This window comes from Dermacentor albipictus, chromosome 1 (assembly GCF_038994185.2).
Source record: "Dermacentor albipictus isolate Rhodes 1998 colony chromosome 1, USDA_Dalb.pri_finalv2, whole genome shotgun sequence".
NCBI classification, from domain to species: Eukaryota; Metazoa; Arthropoda; class Arachnida; order Ixodida; family Ixodidae; genus Dermacentor; species Dermacentor albipictus.
The window spans coordinates 104,776,531-104,799,988 of record NC_091821.1 but is presented as its reverse complement, the minus strand read 5'-3'; the positions used below and the strand labels follow the sequence as shown (position 1 = coordinate 104,799,988).

Sequence of the window (23,458 nt, the reverse complement as noted above, 5' to 3'; positions counted from 1 at the left end):
CACTATTGTCCAATTTGTAGGCCTTAAGTAGGCCTTCAAAAAAGCCTTAAGGCTTTTTTGAAATCTAAAAATATGCAGTCTATTATTTTGGTTTTGTCTATTGCCGAGGCCAGATCATGAAAGAATTCTACTAACTGTGTACAGCATGAAAAACCTTGTCGAAAACCATGTTGACTAGAGCTTAGAATATTGTGCTTAACTAAGTGCGACATGATCGAAGTATAAATTATGTGTTCCATTAACTTGCATGGGATACTTGTTAAAGATATCGGTCTGTAGTTTTCAACGGCACTTCTCGATCCGCCTTTGTGAATGGGTACAACCCGTGCCAGCTTCCAATCACACGGTAAACAAGACTCAGATAAACACTTTGTAAATAACCGAGAAAAGTAAAAACACAATATTCCAGAACAGTTTTTAAGAATCGCTGCCGGAAGATCATCAGGGCCACAAGCGGTCGTCGGCTTCATCTCCTGCAGTAATTTACGCAAACCTTCTACACCAAATATAACCTCAGGCATTTGTTTAATGTCCATTTGGCAGATCACATTAACACTACGAGAACGCCTTGGTCACTGACAAGAAAAAATCACTAAAAGTTTCACTTTGTCTTCATCAGCGTCAATTATGGTTTCAGAGCTCTTTAAAGGGGGGATAGAATTGTTTTCTTTACCGTTGCACCTAACAAATCTCCAGAACTCTCTGGAATCTTTGAGCAACTTCACACCAAGGTTTTCGAAATACGTATGCTTGGCCTGCTCCGCGAGATTCTGAAAGCTTTTTTTCAAACATTTCAGTTCTAACCAAGTATTCGGGGACTTCGCTCTCCGAAACTTGAGATAAGCTCTCCTAATTTTTTGTATTAGTGTGCGCAGCTGGTGATTAAACCAAGGCTTATCCTTAGACCGTTTAGATGAGATAACATGAGTAGGAACAAATGTATTGCGCAATTCAAACAGCTTGTCTTTAAACAGCTTAGATAACTATTCAATGCTCAATTCATCAACTAATGCATCAAAGGTAGGAAAATATGACTCAAACGCCGAAATTATAGCCGCGAAATCAGCCCTCTTATACACGTAAATCTTTCTGGGTTCCTTCTTCGGAACGGACACATATTGAACGTTTATATCAGCAGTAAAAACACAATGGTCACTTAAGCCGGGAAGTGCATTCACATTTGTTAAAATGTTCGGGACATTACATAAGAGCAAATCAAGTACGTTACCTGTGCTGTCGCTCCGTGACGCATCACGAATGTACTGTTGAAACGAAAAATCACAGAGGAGATCAAAAAAAGCAGAGTACACATGGCCAGTGACCGACGCTACCGGGTCATCGCACGACCAGTCTATACCTGGAAGATTAAAATCTCCCCCTAGTATTATGATATCGTTCTCAAGCGTATCAAGGAAAGCAGATAGCTGAAGAAACTGGTCGTATGATGTTCTGGGAGGACGGTAATATGATCCAATAACTAGACTTTTCCCATTAGATAGCCTCACTTTGCAAAAACCAGACTCAAGATCGGCTTTAGAACCTTCCAGTGGAACATACGATAAGCTTGAGCGAACTAGAATAAATACCCCTCCCCCTCTTGCTCCTCGATCGCGTCTGAAACAATGATAGCCATCTGGAAAAACTTCAGAATTTAAGACACTCGAGTCCAACCATGACTCAGTGCCAATAACTATTGACGGCTCAAGTGATCTAAGAAGGATATGGAAAGAATCGACTTTATTTCTTATGCTCCTGCAGTTTATCACCAAAACGCTGAGCATTTCCTTTATGTTAGTCACTGGTGATGGTCACATCTGCTTCACTTTGTTGGTCACGCTATCAATCTGATAGCGGTTGTTGCCCATGTACAAGGTATCAAACTTCAGTACTGCTTTTATACCGTCTTGCCGATTCTGTTTCGCAAATTCCATAAAAGGCTTCTTTTATCCCTCACCACGCGTGAAAAATCTTCGGAAATGCTGTAGTTCGTGCCCTTTAACTTGCGTGCATTATTTAACACTTGTTGGCGTTCTTTGAAAGAGGAAAACTTCACTATAATTGGGCGGGCTTTATCTGCTCGATAGGTTCCTATCCTGTGAGCGCACTCAATTCCAACATCATTAAGTTCCAGCTTAGTGCGGCACAGGTTTGAGACAAGTTCGCTTGATTTAGTTGCGTTTTCGCCAGTATCACTATCTTGAAAACCATTAAAAAGTAGATTATCCCGCCTTTGACGATTCTCGATATCGTCAATTTTTCAACAAAAAGTCGACAATGTTGCCTGATTCTGACGCTGCTGTGCCTCAACGTTAGCCAGTGAAGAACGAATATCATCCACTCCTGTGATTGTTTCTTCTAATGACACAATACGTGCCTTTAGTTCCTCTATTTCAGCAGAGAACTTGTTCTCCATTGCTGGCAGCTTTTTCAATATTGTGTTTTGGCCTTCAAGTATTTGTTCAAACTGTGCAGTATTGGGCCCTGGGTTCGGCTCTATATCGCCTCCACACAGCAGCAAAATCAGTAAATAGAAAGCGGAACGCCTCCAAACAACAAACTGACGTCGTACGAGCACCCTGCGCGACTTCGAAGAAACACACCGCTTTGAACACAAGAAAAACAGAGTGTGGGGTGGAACCGGCAAAGCAATGCATACATTAATCGAAGAATAGTGCTTGTGACTAACCTGCGAAAGCAGTAAACAATACATAAGGGTTGATGCCATGTCGCCGGTTCCACGCCCCGTCGTCGTATACATATATATAGTGCCGCTTCGAGGCTTTTGTAGCTGAAGGATACCGCCAGCATAGAGTTTCTCACTACATTACCTAGAGGGAAATCTGGCGCTGCTGCTCTGTGGTATGCATGGGAATGCCGGTATATTGTGACTTCGGATTGGCATCGTTCTCGGAGAGACACGACACCTTGAAGACGCGCTTGGCCAGTACCGTTCCGTCTGTCACAATGATTCATTTTCTACTAAAACAGCACGCGAAAAGCTGTTTCAGCTTTATTATTACGCAAAAACATGTTTTGGTTAACTATGAGAACTTGTTAATACGTGTACGAATATATAATACGTAAAAAGTATCAGCGAGCCGCTAAACTTGGAGGATAGACGACAAGGTTCCCGCTCGCTTTGAAACAGTTTGTCGTCTGTTCTTGTTTTTCTTCGCTTGGTCGTGCATTGTAGGTGAGTGAAGATGTAATATGCGTGAATGGAAACATTTTATGAAGATTTTACTTTGAGAACGTGTTATTTGTGTAGCCAAATCCACGTTTTAGACGAAGCCTCTTACAACATCAGCCAACACGAGGTTCGCAGACACATATACCGTCATTCCCATGACGGCACGGTGCCCCCTTAAGAAACTCCCATAGACGGTGGCGCCAGATTACCCTCTAGGTGCTATAGTGAGAAACTCTATGACCGCCAGCGTTTCCCAGGGCACACAGTTGCCATTCGTGAAGTGGGAAGAAGTCAGATTCAGCGGTCCCAGAGCCACGTAAACGGTAGTCCATCGCAGTTCACTTCCAGTTGGGCGTCGCCGCCTACGTACGGTGATGTCGAAGTGCAGCGCGACACAGAAACGTCCATGAGGCCAATCTGCGAAAGCAGTAAACAATACATAAGGGTTGATGCCATGTCGCCGGTTCCACGCCCCCAACGACGGGGACTTCCACGACGGGGACTTCACCCCGTCCAACGAAAAACGCAGCGACACAGTACACGAACACACCCGCCGCTAACAGTAGGCACCAGTCTTTGGAAAACTTTTCTCGTTGTAACGTCACTCGGGGGCAAAATAAAACAAAATGGAAGAAACACGCAAGATATGTGTTCGTAGCGGTTGCCGCGGGATCCAGTTTTCAGGCAAAGCGTAGCGCAGCGCCAGCAATGCTCGCTGCAATGTTCCTTCGCTGGATCACGGCTCAGAATAAACGTACGTGGCACAAATGCCGCATTGTAAGCTCGAAGTAATATTTCCGGCATGATAGACCATCACAAACAGTTCTGAAATTCACTCTGACGAGGGGCTTATGAAAACAGCTGACGCGACCTCGCCCAGTTCGAAGCGCGGGCGGCCACCTTCTCCGTCGGCGGGCTCACCGGCCATCCGGCTGATGACGCTAGTTCAGAGTGCGCGCCCATTGGTGGGTGCTCGTGTGCCTCCGCCTCGGAGGAGTAAACGCTCCCTTTTTTCTTAAGTTGTATCGGACTATAGACACATCGCGCCGTATGACAATGGAATGGCGTACACCAATTTTTCAGCACAGTGTACAAACCTATCGCGAAGTACCTTCGTGCACGTTATTTTTTTTTTAATTAAGCACCTTCCACAATTCTGCACGCTTGTTTGGTGCAGTAAAGACCACTGTAACGCCGGCCCTGTCAACCACTTTCATCAGCTAGGTTATGTGAAACGGCAATAATGTAGGAAATTAGGACATTCTTTCCACAGGCCAGCACGGTTGGCGTTTTCAGGGTCTTTTTTTTTGCTATTTGAACAATTACGAGTGCAGTTGCAAATAACCTGAAGAAAGTCGGGCAAAAGGCTGGCGTTTCTCGTGCGAGAGAATGGACGCTGAATCAGAAAATTACGGAGTGCTTGGCTATCCGACGCGCGGTGCACGCGCTCGATACGGTGCAGAGCTCTCTGGTTGGCTTGCAAGTTCAGGGGCAACTGATATGCTTCAGCAAGAAATGCAATATATCGCGCCTCATGAGGTAAGCCAAGCACGAGCCGGAGGGCAATGCAATGGTCACGTTACAGTTGAGTCATAAAAATAACCGCTGCTAGTAAAAATTCATCCAGAGCCCTCATTGGAAGCGGCTGTATAAATGTGTCATGTTATAGAAAAAAAATATGGTTGATCCCTCTTTCATATAGTAATCGGTAGAACACAAAAGTGAGACGTGTCTTCACAGAAGCTGTTGCATGTTCATTATACGTGAAGACCTACGTTGCAAGTAGCCATCAGCGGAGCCCAGTGGAGCCCCCTGTGCAGAGGTATATGCACAGGGATCCTCGACAACTGCCACAAAAGCGAAAATTGTCGAACGACTCGCGACCTGGAAACATCCCCCGGAGACATTCCGTTTAGTTTATTTCTTTAATAGGGAGGAGACATACATGTTTACACAAGTATACATTGCATTGCACGTGTTGGAACACTGCGCAAGTCCACCATATATCACAGGTGTTCGCAAACCATACAAGCGAAACCAAAACAAAAAAATTAAATTATGGGGTTTTACGTGCCAAAACGACTTTCTGATTATGAGGCACGCCGTAGTGGGGGACTCCGGAAATTTGGACCACCTGGGGTTCTTTAACGTGCACCTGAAGCTAAGTACACGGGTGTTTTCGCATTTCGCCCCCATCGAAATGCGGCCGCCGTGGCCGGGATTCGATCCCGCGACCGCGTGCTCAGCAGCCCAACACCATAGCCACGGAGCAACCACGGCGGGTAAGCGAAACTGAACGGGCTGTAAGTAAATTGCTTTGTGAACTCACGGTCCACTGCAGAAAAAGGCGTACAATTTGCGGGTTGGCGAGCGTGTTGCACGTTTGCTTGGCGCGCGCTGTCGTATACTGCCGAGTCGCTTTGGCGAAGGTGCGAGCATTTTGGTCCGGCTCCGTGGTGTCTTGGGCAGCCAGTGAAATTGCGACGCGCTCAGCTTCAGGAATGCGAGTGGCAGAGTTCGCAGCGTGCGCCGCGAACACACGAATGCGTTCTGCTTCACGCTGGCGTGTCTCTCGCTGGACCAAAGCGACATTCGCCGGTAGACGTCATCACCTTTCTGCGCCGCTTACATAATAGTTTTCTTAGTTGGTACCATCGCAAGCGAAGTAGTACGCGGCGTGTAAGCACTGCTGATGCATGGTGAAGCTTCATTCCGTAGGCGACGACGCGTCACAGGCTAATCGGACGCGAAAGTCAAACCATGTGCGGAAACTGCGTCGTGACTAGAATGTACAAGAATACTAGTCGTGTCCTAGGCATAAGGCCTACCACGGGTAGCACACTCTCAAGTTCAACAAATGGCCACAGAAAAAAATCGACTGTGCGCCGCTGCTAATAAAACAAGCACAGTAGAAGCACTTATAGGATGCCCGCATTAGTTCAACATCTCGCGCTATATAGAGGTGCCGTAATAAGCGCTATTTAATCATACAAATTTTGTCCTACAATATCGAAGCATCTTTATTACACAAATAAAGAGTAAAAAATTATCATTGCTAATTAGATATTGTACTCTTTATTATTAAGTTTATTGTTTTTTTGTCATTATGGACGCAAATAACGTTCAGCATCATCGATCTTCCACATGACCTGTGGCCTGGATTTAAAATTTTACCGGTATTTCCGAGTGCACGATGGCACGAATTCATTCGTTCGTAGATTTGTTGCTAAAACTAGTTTATTGCGCCTCGATTTCTCGCGTTATTTAACTTGGGGTGAAGTGACGTGTTTGAAAGCGGTCATGTAAGCCCGAAAGCTAGGTTTCGGTCGTGAGCCATACGGGAAACGTCTGCATCGAAACGGGGGCTGGATTTTGCTGCGGCTGAGAACGGCAATAACGGTGAGTCGTTTAACACCGTTGTTTGAATCGTTATATAGCGTTCGTCTCACTAACTTAAAATCGGAGACAAGTTAACGAACTAGATCCTGCACTAGATATGGGCAGTTAGGACCCTCCAGTGCTGTTTCCCAAAGAAACCTTTAGTTGCGAGGCTGTCGTTATACACACACAATCACGAAAGAAAGCGAGAGCGATATCGGAACGCGCGTCACAATTTTAATCTTTCTTTTTTAATTATGAGGTTTTACGTGCCAAAACCAATGTCTGGTTATGAGGCACGCCGTAGTGGCGTAGTGGAGGACTCCGGAAATTTCGGCCCCCTGGGGATCTTTAACGTGCACCTAAATCTCATTTTTATTCTTATAGTAGCCTTGACCATGTGTGACTAAGTAGTCTTATATATATATACATATAAACATTTCTTTCAAGTTGGCCGGCAACTTCTTTCGTCCACATAACCGAATAACCCTTTGGTAAAATGAAGTGAAAGTGCATAATTTAATGTATTAAACAGCTGCAAGCATGGTAATTCACCCATATTCCGTACTTGTTGGTTCCAGTTGTTCTTGCTGTTCAGTTTGGTTTATCGTAGGGCATTTACTTTTGCAGTAGTGAAGTGGTGCATCACGATCGTGTATAAAAAGAATGCATCAGTTCTAATGACTTCATGACTTTCATGCATTTGCTTATGGAAACCGCAGTAGGATCTCTTCTAGTCTATTAATGAGCGCGCAAATGTTCTCATTTGTGACCTTAATAATAATTAAGCTCTTGACATGCATTGTAGTTAGGCAGACGTCAATTTTATGGCTAGTAGCAATATTTATTTAACATGCTGCTTAAGCAACCTAGAACAAACTGTACATTTACATGTGATCTGTAGTCGGAAACCATTACAATATATATGTCACACTTTTTCTATTTCATATTGCAAAATTGTGCTTTTTCAATTTCTGATGCAGTCACTTTCTCTGTTCCAAACATGCAGTAATGAGGACGGCACCAGTATAAAGCAACACACTCCATGCACTCAAGAGATGCTGCTGCCTGCTGCAACAAGGTCGTTGTCTGGACTTTGGCTGCTACTATAATGTAAACAACACCTGGTTCACAAATAAATATACTTGATATATGCTGTATTGAGCTTGCTAGTCTTGAGATACATGTCATTTGTTTGCAGCAGATGATATGAATGTTTGTTCATATTTATGGTTCAGCATAATTGGTTCGAAAATAAAAGAAAACACTACATGAGTTTGGCTAATCTGTGCTGTATCTCATGTGTCACTGTTGTAACCCAACAGAGTCTGTGCCAAGCACATTTTGGTCATCACAGGAGCTCACATCTACACCAACAGGAAGGGGCTGGAGTCGAATTTGCAAAGCTCTTACACCACCAAGTGGCTGCAGAAGAATTTGGATGAGATATAAAGTCTACAAAGGACTATGTCAAGACTGAAAAAAGCTTCAGCCACCATTCCACCAGCACAGACATTGGCCGAGTCATCCATGTAACTCAAAAAAGACTTTCTAGAAATTCTTGGTGTTCAGATGTACCTGCAACGTCTGACCAAGCACGGACGACGCTGGCCAAAAGAGTTCCGTCAGTTTGCCCTTAATCAGCTTCCTAGCCATGTCAATTCTATTTGTTCCAAGTGTAATTTTTTTCCTATAAATGCAAGCTTTTTCATTGCCCATTCTCGTTAGAGATCATTCTTCCTCAACCAAACATAAAGGTCAACCGATTCTTCGCTCATACTTAATACCAGTCCCTGTCTGGTAGCATAAAATCTGTAGCAGCATTTTCTAGTGTATGTTGCCATGTGCAATTCCTCTCCTGCACTAGCTAATGCAGCATTGGCAGGTGTCTTGCCATAACCAACGCGCCGTGTGCTATGCACCATTTTACTTTTCCTAATGTTTTAGCCTTCAGGGCTTGCAGAGCAGAGTGGCTTCTTTCTTGAGTGCCAGCTTTCTCATTCCCATATTCCTATAGTCTCGTTAATGATTGCCCTTCTTCCTCGATTGCTTGGGTCTTTGCGCAAGCTACACTGAAGTGATTGATTGCAGAATCTGGTTTCGCTGCCACACATGGTTGTGGCCGCCGTGTTACATTTCTCGGATGTGGGGGCCTGGTCAGCTGCATTGGAAAGCAGTCTCTAGAGATAACCATTTGCTCCTGCAGTCCGCGCAGCGACATAAACTCCCTTTATACGCGCACCGTAATTGGTGCTCCCCGTTCGTTCTTTCCTGCTGCAGCCGTGCGCAAATTGTGCTTATGGCCTAACTCGGCCGTGATTTGCTGAGAACGGAGACCAGCATACTTGCTTACATGGTTCGAAGTGTATAACGTTGCGTGGAACGACGATAACGACACATGCGTGGAAAGGCCCGCAAAAGTGGCTGCCGAAGGTGATGCCCACGAAACCGACTTGTACATATTGAGACAAAGTGGGGCACCAAGTGCGAGCCACGCATTAGTGACCGTCGAAAGAAAAGAAACGAGCAGGCTGGAAAGGAGTTAACGCTAAAATGCCGGGTAGTCTATGTCGCTGTGTTGGCTGCGGCTGCAGATGCCTGCATCAGCCGATTGCTTCGCAATGCAAGTTGCTCCTCTTTAACGGCGACTGTCGCTGCAAACAGGTGGGACACTCTGTCCAATATGCTTGCGCTGCTGGTTTTCGCTCGTTGCCAGACCGCCATGTGCGACGACGATGGTGAGCCGTTTACGAGCTCGCATCAATGATTCCAGCGTATCTCGACGTGCAGATTTTATTTCTGCTCTCGCACGAGAATGTGCACTGCTTATTTTCTGCCAATAAAGTCGCACGTTATGTTCGTTCACTTGTGGCTTGTTTGTATGGGCGTCAGTAGAGGCTCTTTGGTCTCCTGGCAATTAGACGGACCAGCTAGGCGGCAGCCAAGGCATTGAGGGATGCTGCATAGCCGGCAGGGTGAGCACGGCGCTTACATGTAGCCTCTGTAGTACAAGCTAGAGTGTACTCGGCTATGGTCGAGTTGAACCAACGGCGCTCTCCTGCTGAGGCGCCACGTGTGGAAAATTTTCCGAGGGCACTGCGAGCGAACTGGATTGGGGTGGAGACGCGCTTCGTGGCATATTCACCGTAATTTCGCCGCGGGCGCTGAGACTGATTGCACGCGTAAGCTCTTATAATGGGGCTTTATTTCAACTACCAATTTATATTGACACCTTTTTGCTACTATATTTGACGCACGGGTTATACAACACGACATTTTCAATTTTGCTGTCGTTGTCAAGTGCGTCGTCTGCTAGTGAGCGCGCGTCCGTTGCACGGACGCTGGCGGACACCCAGTTTTTCTCGCAGAAAGTCTTTCCAGCAAAAGTTTTTATGGTTTTACTTGCTTTGGTGCGCCCGCGACTCTTGTAGGTTGGTACCAATTGTGGTTTTAGCCAAGTGAACTGCTATGTTTAACAGTGCTTTCTAAAAGTAACACGTAATTTCTGCCACAGAAGCCGCCTGTCTGCAACATGAAGCTATGAAAGAAAATTTTATTGATATCGTGTCATTTTACGCGCTCTTCTTGTTGGTGGAATATCGATCAGGTACGGTGATAAAAGAAAACAATATTATAGTGAAATAAACTTGGTTTATTGACTGCGTGGCGCGAAGGGATGCAGATGACCAATGCACTTCTAGGTAAATATAGGGGTGCATAGACATAGATATCAAAAGCATACATGTATGAGAAAAGATATCAAATATAATAAATGCACTGATCGAAAAAGTGAAAACTCACGGCCGGAATAAGCGGGTTTCTTTTAAAAGCTGCACCAGTTCCAGGTGAACCAATCGACTTTCCAAGAAAAAGAATCAAGGCAATTATTGGAAGTTAATATGAACAACAGTGTTAGGGAAAATACATTGCATATGTACTCAGACTGAATCGGGGAGACAAGGAAGTCTTTACCAATGTAAGCTGCGTGACTTGTCTGGCGATCTCCTTCAACGTGCCAGCAGGCGAAATGAAGTCGAAACATGAAGTCTAATCGTATGGTATTTTCTATTCAGTTCGTATTCGACTTCAGAATTCACTTATAACAAGTATTGAATAGGTGTCTGCGTTTGAATGTAATGAATAACAGCACTTTTGAAGTCTTGAACTTGAGGAGCCGATGCAAGTGAGGAATCTTATTCCGAAGGATTGTGCTGCTGGAGAGTCGTGGCTTCTGTGCAGAGGTGCACCGGTTCCTGGGAGAATTAAAGCACGGGTGGTAATCAGTTTTGCTGAACAAGTTCGCAGCTGTTACTCAATATAATCGCCCCGTTTTGGGGCATCCCGTAAATCTGCCAACTTGATTCAAGCAAGGAAAACATTTTTTTGACAGTTATGCCTTCAACCCATTAAAACTGGGTACCCAATGTGGTATCACACTTACCTTCTTCAACGAACCCAGCAGATCTACAAATATCTCTACGTGTATGTGAGGCATGCGGTTCTTTTAATTGCTTCATTATTGTTCTCATGATAGTGCACCGGATAACTGAAAGAAGCCGTTTATAATACAGAAGCTGCTCAGTTGAGCGGACGTACAGTTGGAAATGACATTAAATTTAGTAATGAACTATAAAACGAGCTTAACATGTTTTTCTCAGAAATCCAACTAGAGAATAGTGTCATTCATTTACAACCCCAGACAAAAGCTGAAGAACGCAGCTACTTTCTTTTTTTAATTAAACAAATTCTAGCGTTTTACGTCCGGCGATACGATTATGAGGCAACCTGTTCAGTTCTCACCACCTGGGGTTCTTTAACGGGCCCCTATACAGAAGTACACGAGTGTTTCTCCATTTCGTTCCCATCGAATCCCGCAACATGGTTTGAATCCGTGAGCTCGAGTTTCACAGCGCTACGCCATATCCTCTGTTAGCCACCAATTAGGCTACCTGGCCCCTTGTTTTTTTTTTCGTTGTTGTTAGGCATGGACTGCAGAAAAAATATCACATGTCTAACGGTCAAAAGATTAGCATGTATAATGGCTACCTACAACTGTTCTCGGCGCCCGAGCTCAGACTGCAATAAAAGAACCCTTACCAATATTGCGCGAGGAACACGGAAACATGAATATCCCTCTATTGCGCGAGGAACACGGAAACATGAATGGGATGTTGCACTGCAGTTTTCTTCCTTTTTCTATAAAACTACTGCCCGTAAATCTGAGTACAGGGCGCCGGATGGGGCAGATATGTTTTATTTATTTGAAGCGGCGAGCAGGAAGCTAAGATACAGGCTGCTTGAAGAACAAGAAAAAAAATTCTTCTCCAAAGGGAACCCTACGATAACATAGTAAAATGAAAATCGTCACTGAGGCCGCAATGCAAGCGCAGTCACAGAGCGGTATAAAAAAAGATTATATGAAATAAAAAATAGAAGGAAAGGAATCTATTCCTAAGGCATAAATACATGTCATATCCAACTATAAACGCCGTTTGAGTGGTCTGAACGCGTATACCAGCACGCGAAGAAGTACGAATGATCCTTCCGAGAAGTATCGCCAGCAGTTTCCAACGGCGTGGCCTCGATGCGGCCCAATCCAGTTCTTTCGCAGCGCCGCCACAGCATTTTTCGTCGTCGCGTGCCTCACTTCAAAGCATGCGCCGCCCCAGCCGCTCGTCCCACTCAACCGTATTCTAGTACACTCTAGTAGAAACGTACGCTACCGGTGAAAAGCAGCCATATTAAATTTTGCTCTAAAAAAAAAAACTGCACTTCCACTTTTTGGTTTAGCAGCGCCATCTGGCGTACACCTACTAAAGTTTCATGCGCTGCCGCTGCTTATTTTCATACCACTGCGAAAGGTACTGTTTCCCTTTCCTAAAGTTGGTTCTTTATTCTAGGGGCTTACACCAGACTACACCGCATTGGAGTCTTCACTGCGCTGTGTCTACCGAAGCGCTAACTGTCGGCGCCTGTTACTGACATGACGTAGTACTGGGCTTAACCGCTCCTAGATGGTGGCACCATCCCTATCAAGAGAGCATTATATTGCGATAGCATTTATATGGACGCTTCAAGCGCATTTCCATCGTCGGCGCCGCACCCGCCGTGGTTGCTCAGTGGCTATGGTGTTGGACTGCTGAGCACGAGGTCGCGGGATCGAATCCCGGCCACGGCGGCCGCATTCCGATGGGGGTGAAATGCGAAAACACCCGTGTGCTTAGATTTAGGTGCACGTTAAACAACTCCAGGCGGTCCAAATTTCCGGAGTCCTCCACTACGGCGTGCCTCATAATCAGAAAGTGGTTTTAAAACGGCACGTAAAACCCCATAATTTAATTTTTTAATCGTCAACGTGGTGGCCCAGCGTAATGTCTCACGTCAAAGTGTACGGTTGGTTTTACTAGGGCGCCATTCTGGACATTCCGCCATTTTCTTCGGAGCGTGACGTAGGCGCGACGCAAACAAAATGGCGCTGGTGGCCCGGTTTTGCTTACGTAACGTGACGCCAACTTGACGTTTCGCCTAAGAAACTGAAATGAAGGCACTGAATGTAGCGTTATCGGTAAAGCAAAACAGTTTTCCTCCGCAGTAAAAATAAAGCAGCTATCTCAAAGCGTATGATTATTCTGTCGTAAACGCTTCTCGCTTCCGTCGTCTGCTGCGTACAAGCCGTCGTCTGCTTCAGTAGCTCGGATGCGTGTCCCTGGAAAATGGAATGAGTCATCGCATGTTCGTGCCAACGCGCTTGTTTTCTTTCTTGAGACAACATACGCGAACTACCAGTGGTGATGCGCGCACGTTCTAGGCCACGTTATCGCTATTTCGTGAAACGCAAGTGACTCAGCCCGACTCGGCTGGCTTAGAAACGGCCGAATATCACCGATAGCGTTGCGCGCGCCAGAGATATCCACTAGAGCGACGCAAGCGCCGGCGCTGCCATCTCTTGTTCATTTCGCTGGTTACTCGCACCGCGGGAGGAAACTTCAAGGCGCCGCCTTGCGTACATTTCTTTTTGTAAGTTAGAAAAAGGCCGTTGTCATAACTTTTGATTGTGCGAAAAGGCATTAATCTCGATTACAATACAAATGCAGCAGTGAAAAGTGGACAACATTGCTGAAAGTTTGCTATATTCAACCAATATTATTTCGTATTTACGCGTTCTTTTAAAAAACGATGGCCCAAAACACAAATGCCAACACCACCCGAGAGCGATGCAAATACTATGAGCACGCGTTATGAACAAAAGATTTTCGTGGCGCCAAACGACGGGGAAAATGTGGCGGTACGCATTCCTCTCGGCTGCCATTGCATATGGCTGCCCATTAGCATAATTCGCGCGGCTCGTCGCAGCAAAAATTATGGCGGAAAATCGCAGCAATGGCGGCCCTGCGCAACGTCACGCATCGTCAAAATGACGTTTACGAAACAGCCCTTCCTGTGACGCTCCTCATGAGATATTCCTTCAGCCAATCAGCAAGCTGGCATGGCGCATATCTTGAATCGCCACCACATATTCGCGCAATTGCAGATGCATTGCACTGGCTTCTGCACGCTACCGCTCACATTCTTTTTGAAGCGCTAACATCACAATATATCTGCCAAGGACCAAAAAAATGTATTAGTCCATAACATTTGCAGCTCCACGTCACGTTTCGTCATCTTGATGAAAACGCAAAATTGCATTTTGCAATACTTCCGCTTCCCGGCACAAATTTCAAAACACGTGATCTTTCGACAGCCAATCAGAGAGTAAACATGGCGGATAATGGCGGCCGTGCAGCCGCCATGCGTGTCCAGAATAGAACCCCTGTTCCCTCTCTGCAGGCAAAGCCACGGTAGGGCAGCTGAACCAAGAAGCTTAAAGAAAAACTGCTGAGTGGAAACTATGTCCCGAGGGTGAAGCCCCACAGGAAGGGCACGATAAAACTATAAATAATCGACAAAAAGGGTGAAGAAGCACTTTTCGCCCACTTACCTCAAGTTAATCAACCTCCTTGGTTAATCATGGTTTATTTTACCAGACATACGTATCTACGTGTATCTCTGTATTACTGATTTTAGTGCGAATTTTGAATATCCTGGTATATTGTATTGGGGAGAACGTTATCAATATTCAGAATAAGTTACTGTTTTCGGTGGGAACAACCAGGTTTTATTTTGTGATTAGCCTAGCATTACAATAGCCGAGCGAAATCACTCAATCTGTAAGCGGACATTACCCGAGAACGCTCTATTTCAGGGGAAGGAGGGGCAAGCATTGGCTTCACTTTTCCTGGTAAGAAGCTAGGGGAGCTTCCAGTCCAGCATTTTTTCTTTAACCTCCTTGAGCTGAACTAGCGCGCACAGAATAAAACCTACTGGCATAGCTACTGGGAACCAAACGTCTCAGCTAATCTCGATTATTGCTCCGTGATCTCGACGCAAGAGGTTACCTGTTGGGTCATCACTGTGGCTTCACGGAGCGTTCGCTTGCGAAGGCTGGCTGTGTGGCGTAATGCTCCCTCCTACATTTTTCTTTCCTCCATGGTCCTAAGCCTCCTTGCTGGTGTCGGCGACGATTGGTTCTGTACCGCTTTTCGCCTGAAGCTTCGCCGTCAATTTGGATCGACCTTGCCACCGCCGCCAGAGAAGGCGCTCCACCTGAGCCACGCGCGTTCCCGTGTTCACGCTTCCTGAACAAACGAGCGACGCAACTGGCCTCGCCTGCCGCTGCTGCTAAACGAGATGCACGAGCAGAGAGGCTCAGCGCCACCGCCGAGAGCACCTTGTCCTTGAGAATCAAATTCTTTGCCATAATATATCGCGAATTCAAAGCGCTTGAACAGCTGAGCTCGAAATTCGCATTAGGGAGTGTCGTAACCGTCGGTGATTTTTTTTTTGTATCAGACATTTAAAAAAAAACTGAAAGCCCTTACGCAGACAGGTGCAATCAGCCCTAGGCAGGCTGGCGGAAGATGCTTCAATAAGTTATATTTGTTATTATCTGCATTGTTATCTATCGCACAAAGAAAGACAAATTTTGAAGGAAAACGGACATGGTGTAGTATAATTAGTATGATTAAAGAGTGCATGAAAAAGAGACACGCACGCACACACACACACGAAAAAAAAGGGTACACACGGGACAAGGGCTACTGTCAACTGTTCATTCCGCAACTTCGTCACGTCATCTTGAAATATATGCGTATATGGTACGTGCATGCCCAGAGGCTTTGTGGAATAAACAGTTGACTGTAGCGCTTGGTCCCGTGTCTGGCATTTTCTTTCGTGCTGTGTGTGTCTTTCTTTTTTCGCCCTTTCAAGTCAAATATGCACCAAACTAGGCCCCCTGAAAGTCCATTTAAGGGGTTTAATTATCGCAGCCGGTTTTAAAACCTTAGGTCTGTCTAATTGCTGGTATGCCTGGTTTTATACTTTTATTATTGCTATTGTTTAATTTACGAGTACGTCTTGCCGTGCTTGAACCAAAGTGTAACGAATGGATGCACGAAGCCAGCGAGCCAACAGGATCGACCTGCCTCCTAGCTCATAAGTGCTGTTCTTAGCTGCTTTAAAAGGAAAAGAAAGAAGAAAAGAAGAGGGGGGGGGGGCAAGAAACAATCGCATTTGTTTTCATACCCACGATCGGCTTCAATACGCATCATCGTTGCTCTAATTTCCGATATGCAACGTAAGAGGCGTTTATCTTTCATATCTTACGTACCACGTTTGTACACGAGACGCCGCGCATGTCTGCGACCGGCGATGGCGGCGCCCTTGGCGGACTCTTGCAATGAAATGCGTGGCTGTATATTTGCTTTGTCTTTGTGCAGCGTCTCACAGCTGGGAGAATGGAGCGATACCCCTCGGGCTTAGCTAGATCATCGCAGCGATAATGTCATGGCTCCATTACTGAAGCCAACGCGTTTCGGAGCTCAATTACTTCTATCGAAGCAAGAAAAAAAAGCATAGGGAGCGAGGAACGACGAAACAGTGTCGCCGCTACTGTCGCCCAATCTGGCTGCCCGGCTGCCGGTTGCTGAAATGTCGATGTGCGCGCAAATGTTTTTGACGGGGCGACTTTCTTGTAAGAGCCCATTTATTATAGGTTAGTGCATGATGTCTGTAAAATGGAGCCGCTGGAAGTTTGCAAAATACCTCCAAAAGGAGAATAAGAGATGGGGAGCATCGGTCTAGAAGCATTAGGTTAAGATTCAAAAGAACCGTACGTGTGCTCGTGCGGAAGCCGTCAATACCAGCCATTAGAAATCTGGAAGGAAAGACGATCTACTGAAGGAACCGTAAAAAAGGAACACAATAAAACGAAACTACCGTAAATGCATACGACCGTGATAGCATAATTGCCGCTGCGGACCCTAAAAACTAATTAGGTACCTATCCCGAGCCGGGAGCCAGGGTACTAGATTTGGGAACTGTGCTCTCTCACTGCGCACTACATATCAGGGCATTTCTATCGTTATATTTTTGCCTGTATCAGTGCTGCTCCCTCAACATCCGAGCAAGAAGAAATTATAGCTCTGAAAGAAAAAAAAAAAAGATGTGCAGATCTAACGCACATTTTGGAATCTATGTGAAGCGAAGCTTTCGCGAAGCGGTTAATTAAACGGTATAAACCTGTTGATCTTCCGCAGCGCCTTTTGCAGTATAGCGGTTACGGATCTGCCCGGCAAATGAACACGACTAGGAACTACTGGATACACTGGATACTAGGATATACTGTGCAGCTTCTTCCTCTTCTTCTTCATTAAATGGGAAGTTTGTCCACAGGAAGGGTTGGCGATCCGGAAATGTTAGCTACAAAAAAGAAAAACAGTTTTGTTGTCTTAACAATGAATAAAATAAAGTAATAACAACCATAATGAAAGTACAAAAGTCTATAACGAAATAGCAAGACAGCAAGTCCACGAATTATGCAGAAATATAATCATAATAATCTTATAAATCTGCAAAAGAAAGAAACGAAAAAAAAACAACATGAATAGGTTATGGGCACATAGAGGAACTTATAAATTCACGTAAACTGCTGTCCACAAGGAATTCATCAGCTCACTGTCCACGAGAAAATCCTGTAGAGCCGCTATGAAGGCGCTACTGCGGTGCTTAAAAGACACGGGACTTTCTGACAAATTGTGACTGTGCACTGTGTGACGTAGGATTGCACGGTGACACTGCGTAACACTAGGAACGCCTTTGCAGGCTGCATGACAGTACCCACAGAAACAGTTCGTGTGTGTGTGTGCGTGTGTGCGTGTGTGTGCGTGTGTGTGCGTGTGTGTGTGTGTGTGCGTGCATGTGTGCGTGCGTGCATGCGTGCGCGTGCGTGTGTGTGTTTGTGTTTCATTATTATTTTTCACTTTTTTATCCTTTTCTTTCTCTCACCTATCGCATCGCGTTGCCCCTGCCCCAGTACAGGGTAGCCAACCGGAGATAATTTCTGGTTAACCTCCCTGTCATTCCTTTGCCTCTCTCTCTCTCTCTCTGTAGAGCCGTGAGTGTTTTTGCACAGAGAAATGACGACCATCCAAAATTTTCAGACAAGTGCGAAAGTCCTTTTACTGCTAGTCATGTATGCATTCAGTGAGACAGAGACCCGCCGTGGCTGCTCAGTGGCTATGGTTTTCAACTGCTGAGCACGATGTCGCGGGATCCAATCCCGGCCACGGCGGCCGCATTTCGATGGGGGCGAAATGCGAAAACACCCGTGTACTTAGATTTAGATGCACGTTAAAGAACCCCAGATGGTCGAAATTTCCGGAGTCTTCCACAACAACTTGCCTCATAATCAGAAAGTGGTTTTGGCACGTAAAACCCTATAATTTAATTTTTTTTAATGAGATAATGCTCAGGAGTCCTGAAACTTGCAAAGTCACAGAAAAGGACATGAGCTACCAAGATGGGCAGGTCAACTCGGAACACGGATAGTAGCATTGTTAAGTAAATACATCCTGCAACGCTCGCACTTCATCATAGACTTTTCCACATCTCTGAAGAAGCTTGTCTCGCAGACGGTGATTGTCGTGCCCAAACGACAGCCGGATAAAATGGCGGCACAGTTCGTGCGTGCGTAGTACTTGAACGGGTGGTCTCTTTGATTCAGCTATCGTAAGCTTAGACAAGGTTTAACGAGACACCCCATGACATATTTTTAGGAGGAGGAGATAAAGTGGAGGAAAGACAGGGAGGTTAGCCAGTGTAAGTACCAGCTGGCTACCCTGTGCTGGGGAAAGGGTGAAAGGGAATAAAAGGAGACTTCGTGTGATGATAGTAGGTATAAGTGGTGTTCACGGAATTGAAATATACTGTGATGAACTTAAAACAAACACTCGTCAAAAGTATAATAATAAGACTAACACGACGTTTCGGGGCCCGTACGGGACCCTTGTTCACAATGACATCATATGCAATGGTTCTTGTTTAATTATGGGTGAGATGGCGCAGTGCGCGTGCGTAGATTTCGGGCAGATTACCACGTGTCCTGTTATCGCTTGGCACGTCGTCTGAATATATAGTGATTCTAATAGTAATCGCGAACGTAACAGCTTCTCCGTGATGATAACGGACGCCGAGTCCCAGTCTATGAAATGGTTTGTCTTATCATGGTGCTCAGATAATGCGTTGGAGACAGCATTGAGTTTCGCGACGTTGATTTGATGCTGCTTTCGGCGTCTTTCGAAGCTTCCAGATTCGCTATTATAGGTTGCGTCACATTCTTTGCACGGGACGTATTCTCTTGCCGACTGTTTGTTTTAATTTCATCCTGTTCCTCCCTGACCGGACGGGTTTCCGTCGAACACTTGATGAGATATACTGTGCATAGTAGTAATATGTTGACAGTGTGATGGTTCCAGCAGGTATAGATGTGAGCACTTACAAAAATGAAACGTACAGGACACTGGAACCATCACACTGTCATCATGCACAAATTGGACCAGAAAACCACCCTATACTCAAGTGTAATATATGTGATCGCGTGACAAACAAGTGCGATATGTAGCTTCATGCTTCAGTAAGACTTGCTGTCTTATCTGGTGCTTCAGATGCATCGTATAATACGTTTAAAGTTCTGTTTACACGTTCTTCAGGATGCGATTGTGGGCGTTTCAAGGAAACGGCTTTTCTAATGCTATTCCCAGAAAACGACGAACTCGTGCAACATGCACAACTTTCGGGTGATTAGAGAGCTTGAGGGTTTTAATTGAATTGAATTCTGGGGCATTACGCCGAAGTAGGAGACTGCGGATTAATTTTGACCCCCAAGGGATCTTTACCGTGCCCCCAATGTACGGGACACGGGCGTTGTTGTATATCGCCGCCATCGAAATGCGGCCACCGCGGCCGGGATTCGATCCCGCGCGCTCGCGCTTATAGCATCGCAACACCATAGACGCTAGGCCACCGCAGCGAGTCTGAGGAGTTCAACTCGTCCTTTTGTTAATGTGATGCAGAAGAAATTTTTGAGGCACGGGTCTCAGCAGAAACAGCTAGCCATCAGGTATCTCACAACGCTGGCCTGGTGAGGAGCATCGATCGCCGGCCGCCACGGCAGGCGGAGCACCTGGATGTGGCCCGTCGACGTATGTCAGCGCCACGTGAAAGTATTGGACAGTTTAAACTTGACTGTCGATTCCGCTCAGACCAGTGTATGTAGCTACGCACCACCGCGTAGTGTTACGTGCACAACTGCAGCGCAGGAGCGCTGCTTGCGCGGCGGAAGGCGGAACTCTCCGCTGCATGGCTCCCCTGCGGCAGAGCCGATTGAGAGGAGCGCGACGGTGCGTTCTCTTGGCCTCATTGCGCATCGTTCGCGTCTCTGGAGACCTATTATGAAAAGCTTTTAACCCTCTGCGCGCGGGTTGAGCAAGCTGCCCTGTTGATACTGTGACAGCACGATGATCGCGGTGGCGTTGGCGGCGTCAACGCCCCTCGAGAGCCCATTGCTATGGAAAGGAAGAAAAACCTATATTCGCAAATCAGTTCGCGCAGTCTTCAGCGTTTCGGAAGAGCCGCCACTTCTCACTGGTGATGACAAATTTATTAGCGAAGACGGCCGTGCAATGACACATCATTGGCACGAAAGGAAGTTTTCAGAATTCGTATAGAATAGTAAATTATTTTGTTCTACAGGATTTGTGCAGTGCTCAGGGATTGAAACGCGATAATCGGACCGCATTATTTAAGGCACTTTTTGCGCCACCGGAAAGCGCTGAGGTACCAGATGCACTCACAATGCGCCGCAAAGACACTGGCTTTCATCGTATACCAAAACTCATCATCCCGGGTGACCGTCAGCCACACGCTCTTCGTATCGAGTTTGAATCGCTCAGCACGGTATACTACACCACAGCGAATGGCTGTGGCAGCAAATCCTTTGCAAGTACAATAATCTATATTTGCGCCCTTATTTATAGGGTACGGTGCAAAATGAAGGGCAGACGTCAGGAATGATTATTTCACGTTTTATTCGCAGTTAGTCTCCCCACTTATATACGTTTTCAATCGATGTGCTTTTCTTCCAATTGCTATACAACATGCCTAACAGCTGAGAAACTGTGCTTCCTCTCCTGTCTGCTTCGGTGGATACAAAGGAGGCAAGATTTTCTCATTGCTCATTGAGCAAGCAGTGCTCGAGAACGCAAGGAGCGTTAAACTGCCCGATTGCGCTCATAACAAGACAAAAGAAGTGTCCGGGAAAACAATAAAGAAACAAGACTGAAGAGACAACGAAAGCCGATAGCATCTAAACACCTCGGTTCAGCTTTTCACACCGTTTGTTTTTGTTTTCCCAGAGCAAACAGCCAGGCGTTGAGGCGGCATCCGTCCCTCACCCGGTCATTTTTGCACGCAGCTCGCCGCAGATGCTCAGCGTGTATGCACTTGCGCATACAGCGCGCTTGCCACCGAGCGAGGGAATGCCGAAAGCGACGCGGATCGCTGCCTCTGTGCCGGAGGAGTAAACTGTGAAGAATGCGCCCGGGCGAAAAGAGGCACACACCCGCGCAACGTGACAGGGAACCGAAATCACGACGCCGCTGTTTGCGTTGCTCGGGGCGGTGGACGACGCTTGTCGGAGAGAGGAATCATTTCGGGGAACTAGGTCACGCATGGCTCTGCGCGAGCACAGTTTGCGCATACGCGTGCACTGCAACGCGCCGCCATGCATAGCCACATTGCCGATGCCCCCTCTTCCTTCCCCCACTCCCTATCTCTCCAACCTACCCGTGCTGTTTCTTTTTTCCTTCACGTACTGCACTCACTTCACCAGCTCAAGCTACGCTCCGGGGCTGCGCGCAGCTGTGCTCCGCTTTTAATTTCTGTTCTAGATTTCTTTATTTTTTTCTACTCGAATGCGGAAAGAACCAGAAGTGATGGTAATAAGAATAACAATAAAATGGTCGGGCTTTCTGTCTCTTGTTATGGCGAAGTGAGCGAGCACCGTGCGAGAGGAGACACGTTCCCGCCCTCGAGCGACACGCATGCGCAACTTCCACTCTGACCTTATATACGGTCGCAGATGCGCGTCTACGTTTTTGAAGGAAGCACAAACAAAAGAGCGCGAACAAAGCGCGAGAGTAGCTGACGTGCTCGGCGCGAGCTGGATCGGTGGCGCGCTGCGCATAGTGCGCGCCAGGATCCTCTCGATTTTATTTAATCAATGTGCGCTTTATCCTCCATACAACCATCACTCTTCATCCGTTTCAGCCGTCTTTCTATCTCTCTCCATTTCTTTTCTCTCGGGTAGGCAACAGATAGGCGCTGGATCTCTAAAAAGGAGAAGCCGACTCTGCGCTGTAAACACTCTCGTTTCTTCTTGCTCCACCATTAGCACTTCGCCTGGCTACATACGTACTCGAATATCACGAGTCCCGCGTGCTGCTGCTTTGTCTACGACGGGAAAAAGGACGCTGCGCGACTAGAAAAGCCGCCCGCGACAACTGAAAGGAAATAGCGCAGGCGCGGGAAATTCTCCTAAATACACTGAACTTCTTTTAGAGTCGCTTCTGTCTCGTTCTGTAGAGTATACTGGAAGGTACGTGGAAAAACAGAAAGCGTCAATTGGATGCATAGCGCTTTCAGAGAGCTATGCTCACAAATAAAAGCGGGCTAGGATTCAATGCTGAAGTGAGAACGACGCGTCGTGAACGTCCCTATGCTACCCATATGCTACGAAGATTCACGTAGAACAGAAAACCAACGCTGAAGAAGCAGTTTTGATTTCGAGAAAGCGTAGTACAGATCTCAGCGTCTATATCCGCAGATGTTCAGTGAATATGGTGCACTGAGGAAACATTCGGCATTACAAAACTTTGGAAGCGTTGTAAGTAGTGCATGTTTCAGTGAGGCGAAGTGCTAAGTCAAAGAACACGCTTGAACGAAAGATAAAATAAAAGACGACTTCGTAACTTACAAAAATCGGTTCCTGGCTGTCTGCGCAAACTTGCTTTTCAGAGAAATGAAGCATTGCGGAGGCTCGATCATATATTGGCCGCCATGCGTGTATTCCGAAAAACATTCCTGTTGATTAAAATGTAACATTATCATGGTTACTTCGCCGGGAGATAATGTTTCCGTTTCAATGCGCCAGTGTTATTAAAGAAACCAATAAAAAAAAAGCTCTCTGGTACGCGGCTCTTCATTCACTCGACGTCGGGACACAGAGGTTGTCTGCAGTGCGGGCGAACGTTAATCGATAACTGTTTTAAAGCAAGAACAAATGAAAAAGCATGCACCTGCAGTGGGCTTTCGAATGACAAGTAAGACAAGAGACAAAGAATAATGCGCAAACGAGAGGGACCCTCTTGCGAGTACGAAGGAGTTCTTTTTCGATTTCGGCATTGCCACAGCCGGCGACTTGTGTCTAGTCACGTTGCGGAACCAAGTCGTCCGCCA

General features: G+C 46.2%; 1 long non-coding RNA gene across 1 annotated transcript; it reads right to left on the bottom strand.

Moving 5' to 3' along the window:
- Nucleotides 1-10,673: 10,673 nt before the first annotated feature.
- On the bottom strand, nucleotides 10,674-15,230 carry LOC135914184 (uncharacterized). The gene is made up of 2 exons (XR_010568237.1): nucleotides 15,004-15,230; nucleotides 10,674-10,821 (listed from the first exon to the last, which is right to left on the bottom strand). It is a non-coding gene; the product is annotated as an uncharacterized lncRNA (long non-coding RNA).
- Nucleotides 15,231-23,458: the final 8,228 nt, after the last annotated feature.